Source organism: Musca vetustissima, unplaced genomic scaffold (genome assembly GCF_032173495.1).
Source record: "Musca vetustissima isolate MV318-11 ecotype Yass unplaced genomic scaffold, APGP_CSIRO_Mvet_v1 utg64310, whole genome shotgun sequence".
Lineage (NCBI taxonomy): Eukaryota > Metazoa > Arthropoda > Insecta > Diptera > Muscidae > Musca > Musca vetustissima.
This window is the reverse complement of record NW_026874537.1, coordinates 110,833-118,897: the sequence shown is the minus strand read 5'-3', so window position 1 is coordinate 118,897 and position 8,065 is coordinate 110,833.

Below are 8,065 nucleotides of genomic sequence, written 5' to 3'. Positions count from 1 at the left end.
AGACGAGCTGAAGCAGGGAGTCTTTATAGACGAGCTGAAGCAGGGAGTCTTTCATAGACGAGCTGAAGCAGGGAGTCTTTCATAGACGAGCTGAAGCAGGGAGTCTTTCATAGACGAGCTGAAGCAGGGAGTCTTTCATAGACGAGCTGAAGCAGGGAGTCTTTCATAGACGAGCTGAAGCAGGGAGTCTTTCATAGACGAGCTGAAGCAGGGAGTCTTTCATAGACGAGCTGAAGCAGGGAGTCTTTCATAGACGAGCTGAAGCAGGGAGTCTTTCATAGACGAGCTGAAGCAGGGAGTCTTTCATAGACGAGCTGAAGCAGGGAGTCTTTCATAGACGAGCTGAAGCAGGGAGTCTTTCATAGACGAGCTGAAGCAGGGAGTCTTTCATAGACGAGCTGAAGCAGGGAGTCTTTCATAGACGAGCTGAAGCAGGGAGTCTTTCATAGACGAGCTGAAGCAGGAAGTGTTTATAGATGAGCTGAAGCAGGGAGTCTTTCATAGACGAGGTGAAGCAGGGAGTCTTTATAGACGAGCTGAAGCAGGGAGTCTTTCATAGACGAGCTGAAGCAGGGAGTCTTTCATAGACGAGCTGAAGCAGGGAGTCTTTCATAGACGAGCTGAAGCAGGGAGTCTTTCATAGACGAGCTGAAGCAGGGAGTCTTTCATAGACGAGCTGAAGCAGGGAGTCTTTCATAGACGAGCTGAAGCAGGGAGCCTTTCATAGACGAGCTGAAGCAGGGAGTCTTTCATAGACGAGCTGAAGCAGGGCGTCTTTATAGACGAGCTGAAGCAGGGAGTCTCTATAGACGAGCTGAAGCAGGGAGTCTTTATAAACGAGCTGAAGCTGGGAGTCTTTATGGACGAGCTGAAGCTGGGAGTTTTTATAGACGAGCTGAAGCAGGGAGTCTTTATAGACGAGCTGAAGCAGGGAGTCTTTATAGACGAGCTGAAGCAGGGAGTCTTTATAGACGAGCTGAAGCAGGGAGTCTTTATAGACGAGCTGAAGCAGGGAGTCTTTATAGACGAGCTGAAGCAGGGAGTCTTTATAAACGAGCTGAAGCAGGGAGTCTTTATAGACGAGCTGAAGCAGGGAGTCTTTATAGACGAGCTGAAGCAGGGAGTCTTTATAGACGAGCTGAAGAAGGGAGTCTTTATAGACGAGCTGAAGCAGGGAGTCTTTATAGACGAGCTGAAGCAGGGAGTCTTTATAGACGAGCTGAGGCAGGGAGTCTTTATAGACGAGCTGAAGCAGGGAGTCTTTATAGACGAGCTGAGGCAGGGAGTCTTTATAGACGAGCTGAAGCAGGGAGTCTTTATAGACGAGCTGAAGCAGGGAGACTTTATAGACGAGCTGAAGCAGGGAGTCTTTATAGACGAGCTGAAGCAGGGAGAGAGAGAGTTCTTGTAGACTAGAGCTAAAGTAAGTCTTTATAGACGATCTGAAGCTGGGTGACTTTATAGGCGAGTCCAAGGGAATCTCTATAGACGAGCTGAAATGATGCTTTATAGACGAGCTTTAGCAAAGGGTCAGTTTATAGGCCAGCTGAATCGGGCATACTTTATGGACGAGCTGAAGGGAGTCTCTTTAGACGAGCTGAAGGAAAGTTTTATAGACGAGGTGAATGGAATATTTATAGACGAGCTAAAATGAGGTTCTATAGAGGAGCTTAAGCAAAAAGGCCTTATAGGCCAGATGAATCGGGAATTTTTTTGGAGGAGCTGAAACAGGAAGTCTTTATATACGATCTGTAGGGAGTCTTTATAGACGATCTGTAGGTAGTCTTTATATACGACATTTAGGAAGTCTGAATAGACAACTAGTATGGAGGCTTTATAGACGAACTGTGTGACATATAAGGCCATGTTTTTGTATAGCCCGCTAAATAAATATCCCGCCCTATTGTTGGTATTTTGATGGTCTAACTCATTTGGCTTCCTGGGTTCTTAGTGGTTGCAATATTTCTGCGCAGAAATTTTCAAATATAAATCATTGTTTTGGCATAGAGTTGTATATAAAGGTCCAGTCCCATTGCTGAGCGATATGAAATTATATTGCATCATCATTTTTTTTATTATTTCAAAAATTTTGGAGTCTTTATGGACGAGCTGAAGCTGGGAGTCTTTATAGACGAGCTGAAGCAGGGAGTCTTTATAGACGAGCTGAAGCAGGGAGTCTTTATAGACGAGCTGAAGCAGGGAGTCTTTATAGACGAGCTGAAGCAGGGAGTCTTTATAGACGAGCTGAAGCAGGGAGTCTTTATAGACGAGCTGAAGCAGGGAGTCTTTATAGACGAGCTGAAGCAGGGAGTCTTTATAGACGAGCTGAAGCAGGGAGTCTTTATAAACGAGCTGAAGCAGGGAGTCTTTATAGACGAGCTGAAGCAGGGAGTCTTTATAGACGAGCTGAAGAAGGGAGTCTTTATAGACGAGCTGAAGAAGGGAGTCTTTATAGACGAGCTGAAGCAGGGAGTATTTATAGACGAGCTGAAGCAGGGAGTCTTTATAGACGAGCTGAAGCAGGGAGTCTTTATAGACGAGCTGAAGAAGGGAGTCTTTATAGACGAGCTGAAGCAGGGAGTCTTTATAGACGAGCTGAAGCAGGGAGTCTTTCATAGACGAGTTGAAGCAGGGAGTCTTTCATAGACGAGCTGAAGCAGGGCGTCTTTATAGACGAGCTGAAGCAGGGAGTCTCTATAGACGAGCTGAAGCAGGGAGTCTTTATAAACGAGCTGAAGCTGGGAGTCTTTATGGACGAGCTGAAGCTGGGAGTCTTTATAGCCGAGCTGAAGCAGGGAGTCTTTATAGACGAGCTGAAGCAGGGAGTCTTTATAGACGAGCTGAAGCAGGGAGTCTTTATAGACGAGCTGAAGCAGGGAGTCTTTATAGACGAGCTGAAGCAGGGAGTCTTTATAGACGAGCTGAAGCAGGGAGTCTTTATAAACGAGCTGAAGCAGGGAGTCTTTATAGACGAGCTGAAGCAGGGAGTCTTTATAGACGAGCTGAAGAAGGGAGTCTTTATAGACGAGCTGAAGGGAGTCTTTATAGACGAGCTGAAGAAGGGAGTCTTTATAGACGAGCTGAAGCAGGGAGTCTTTATAGACGAGCTGAGGCAGGGAGTCTTTATAGACGAGCTGAGGCAGGGAGTCTTTATAGACGAGCTGAGGCAGGGAGTCTTTATAGACGAGCTGAAGCAGGGAGTCTTTATAGACGAGCTGAAGCAGGGAGTCTTTATAGACGAGCTGAAGCAGGGAGTCTTTATAGACGAGCTGAAGCAGGGAGACTTTATAGACGAGCTGAAGCAGGGAGTCTTTATAGACGAGCTGAAGCAGGGAGAGAGAGAGTTCTTGTAGACTAGAGCTAAAGTAAGTCTTTATAGACGATCTGAAGCTGGGTGACTTTATAGGCGAGTCCAAGGGAATCTCTATAGACGAGCTGAAATGATGCTTTATAGACGAGCTTTAGCAAAGAGTCAGTTTATAGGCCAGCTGAATCGGGCATACTTTATGGACGAGCTGAAGGGAGAGTCTTTAGACGAGCTGAAGGAAAGTTTTATAGACGAGGTGAATGGAATATTTATAGACGAGCTGAAATGAGGTTTTATAGAGGAGCTTAAGCAAAAAGGCCTTATAGGCCAGATGAATCGGGAATTTTTTTGGAGGAGCTGAAACAGGAAGTCTTTATATACGATCTGTAGGGAGTCTTTATAGACGATCTGTAGGTAGTCTTTATATACGACATTTAGGAAGTCTGAATAGACAACTAGTATGGAGGCTTTATAGACGAACTGTGTGACATATAAGGCCATGTTTTTGTATAGCCCGCTAAATAAATATCCCGCCCTATTGTTGGTATTTTGATGGTCTAACTCATTTGGCTTCCTGGGTTCTTAGTGGTTGCAATATTTCTGCGCAGAAATTTTCAAATATAAATCATTGTTTTGGCATAGAGTTGTATATAAAGGTCCAGTCCCATTGCTGAGCGATATGAAATTATATTGCATCATCATTTTTTTTATTATTTCAAAAATTTGTTTTTTTCATTAATTTCATTTCATTTCCTGTAACATGTTATGTTAACCTCCACCAAAAGAAAAACTATATGCTCTCCGCAAATCAATGATAAAACTTATTGTCAAAATATGTAGTGGATAATGGCCACACCACCAGTTGCCCGAATAACTTCATGTAATGCAGGTTCATTTTGGACGCCTTGTAGTTGTTGTATTATTCAACGGCTTATTGCCTTTTACCACTCAATAGCTAGCACCTCTTAAGTTTGTATAAAACAACTTAACAACGGGGCAAGGTTATAAAATTTAAAGGTCTTCGGAGATAATCTGTCAATGGGGCGATCATCACCATAGACCACCATAACCATTGCCTGCATGTAGTTATCGATTTATAGTTCATTAGTGAATTTCATTCATTTAGGCAGCGATCTGTAAGTGTGTGTATTTTTTTATTTAATTTCTTAATTAAACTTTAATAAGTTTTTGGGAGGGATTTTATAAAAAAATAAAATTTTAAACATTTTTTTTAAGTTCATATTTTTGAGTTATTTACTGTTAATACTGTTTAATATAATGAAAAATTAATACTTACCGTTATATGAGGTCAATGGTATGGCTGGTGACACCCTGAGGCATTAAATGTGTTTTCAAAATAGATTTTATGAGTTACTCTTCAAAAAAAGTTTATTTATTTGAACCTAATCCGTATTGAGTTGTAATATTGTTACAAATATACATATGTATATATGTATGTGTACATTTATCATGACATGTATATAAACATTTTTTGTCGTATATGTATAATTAACTGCAATATCCGATGACTCTGCCAATTTAACATAAATTATGCGGTTGAAGGCGAATCATAGATGATGACACATTAGCTAAACATTTAATGTACAGAAACCCCTCAATTATGAAGTGAATTAATACCAACTCTTTGATCTTCTTCATCATAATTGTGGAAGTGTTGCCATCATCATCATCATCACAATCATGACAATTTTTTGTTATTATTGCATTATCTGAAGATGGAATATGCCAAAAACAATATTTCATATTGTAATATGCAAAAATAATGCTTATTTTTTCTTTAAAAATAAGCAAAATACAAAAATCGCATTGTTGTTGTCGTTTTCAGCAACCGAAAAAAAAAATTAGTAAACAACATTAGGCCAAACAAAAATAAAAGGCAAAAATTTTACATACCCAACCAAACCAATGACTTCTTCGTCAGTGGTATTGAAGAGTTTGTTAACATTGTTTGTTTTGCTTCTTCGGTATTTATCTGTGGCATTCATTCCCCTTTCCTTAATACCCGCGGAGGTCGTTTGCCGTCCACCATAATTAACAAGCAATTCCGTCATCCAAAACAATGGGCACAGTGTTTCGAAACAACACAAGAAGGTATTATTTTGATTTGCACTGAAGGAGGGAGAGATTTGTAAGCGAGCTGAAGGGAGTCTTTATAGACGAGCTGCAGCAGGGAGTCTTTATAGACGAGCTGAAGCAGGGAGTCTTTCATAGACGAGCTGAAGCAGGGAGTCTTTCATAGACGAGCTGAAGCAGGGAGTCTTTCATAGACAAGCTGAAGCAGGGAGTCTTTATAGACAAGCTGGTTAGGTAGTCTTTATAGACGAGCTGAAGCAGGGAGTCTTTATAGACGAGCTGCAGCAGGGAGTCTTTATAGACGAGCTGCAGCAGGGAGTCTTTATAGGCGAGCTGCAGCAGGGAGTCTTTATAGACGAGCTGCAGCAGGGAGTCTTTATAGACGAGCTGCAGCAGGGAGTCTTTATAGACGAGCTGCAGCAGGGAGTCTTTATAGACGAGCTGCAGCAGGGAGCCTTTATAGACGAGCTGCAGCAGGGAGTCTTTATAGACGAGCTGCAGCAGGGAGTCTTTATAGACGAGCTGCAGCAGGGAGTCATTATAGACGAGCTGCAGCAGGGAGTCTTTATAGACGAGCTACAGCAGGGAGTCTTTATAGACGAGCTGCAGCAGGGAGTCTTTATAGACGAGCTGCAGCAGGGAGTCTTTATAGACGAGCTGCAGCAGGGAGTCTTTATAGACGAGCTGCAGCAGGGAGTCCTTATAGGCGAGCTGCAGCAGGGAGTCTTTATAGACGAGCTGCAGCAGGGAGTCTTTATAGACGAGCTGCAGCAGGGAGTCTTTCATAGACGAGCTGAAGCAGGGAGTCTTTCATAGACGAGTTGAAGCAGGGAGTCTTTCATAGACGAGTTGAAGCAGGGAGTCTTTCATAGACGAGTTGAAGCAGGGAGTCTTTCATAGACGAGTTGAAGCAGGGAGTCTATCATAGACGAGTTGAAGCAGGGAGTCTTTCATAGACGAGCTGAAGCAGGAAGTCTTTCATAGACGAGCTGAAGCAGACAGTCTTTCATAGACGAGCTGAAGCAGGGAGTCTTTCATAGACGAGCTGAAGCAGGCAGTCTTTCATAGACGAGCTGAAGCAGGGAGTCTTTCATAGACGAGCTGAAACAGTTAGTCTTTCATAGACGAACAGAAGCAAGGCGTCTTTATAGACGAGCTGAAGCAGGGAGTCTTTATAGACGAGCTGAAGCAGGAAGTCTTTATAGACGAGCTGAAACGGGGAGTCTTTATTGACGAGCTGAAGCAGGGAGTCTTTATTGACGAGCTGAAGCAGGGATTCTTTATAGACGAGCTGAAGCAGGGAGCATTAGACGTGCTGAAATCGAGTTGTATGGTGTCTTTGTATAAGAATTGAAAGGGTGTTGTAGAACTTATACACGGGCTAAAGAAAGTCTTTATAGAGGAGCTGAAGAAAGTCCTTACCGAAGAAATGAAGAGTCTTTATATGTGAACTGAAGCTGGGAATATTTATAGGCAAAGAGATGTAAGAACTATTTTTAAACGAGCTGAAGGAAGTCTAATTTGCAAGCAGAGTGGAGTTTTTTTTGCGTACTGAGACAGTTTTTATAGGGAGTCGTAATATTAGGTTGGTGCGTATGAAATGTCGATTCTTAAGTGATTGTATAAAACTACATATCTTTCTTCAAAAGCTGTATATTCAAAGTATGCTCCATTCGCTTCAATACACTTCTCCCAACGTGATTTTTAACCGTAGATGCCTGTCTTAAAAAAATTGTGGTCTTTAAAATTATTAAACTCTGATATCGAGTTTTTTAGAATGTCTTTATTTTCATAGTGTTTGCCCCTTAAAAAACAGCTCTTAATGCTTGAAAAATTGGTCGGGTAGATATCCGGTGATATTCAGTGGGGGACGCTGCAAAACTTCATATTCCAGTTCGTTCAGTTTCGCAATTATTTTATTTCGCTCTGTCAATGCGTGCGGTAACAGAAAGGTGTCTCAATATCGTTGTATGGTCAACATTCATCCTGATAGCAAGTCGCTTCGTGGATAAAAGAAACTCAATAGAAATAACAAAAGGGAAGACCTTCGAGAAAACCTATTTTCCTGAAATGAGTCTCTGGCAATGGACAATACGACTATGAATGAGGTTATGCCAAAGACAAAAGTGTAACGAAAATAGGGTAAAATTCTAAGACAATCTAGCAATGTCCGTCCGTATGCCCGTCTGTTGTAATCACGCTATCTTCTGAAGGAATTGAGATAGGGTGCTGAAATTTTGCATAGGTTTGTCTTTTGTCTGCAGGCAGGTCAAGTTCGATGATGGGATATATCGGTCCACGTTTAAGCATAGCTCCCATATAAGTGTACACCCCAATTTCAGTATTTTGGGGTTCTTAAGGGCGTTTTTAACCGAATTCACTGAAATTTGGTACATTGGGTTCTTATTGGATACTAAATGTCTAAATGTCTAATTATAAATATGGGTCCACTTTTTCTGGTAGCCCCCATATAACGGTACCTCCTAATTTTAAGTACTTTGGGGGTTTTGATCGTATTTTTCCACCGTAATATATAACTTTGAGTTCTTAATAGGTTCCAAATACCTCCACAAAAAATATGAACATAGGCTCAATTTTTCGGGTAGCCCCCATATAAGGGTAACCCCAATTTTTGGTATTTTAGGGTTCTTAAAGGCGTTTTTC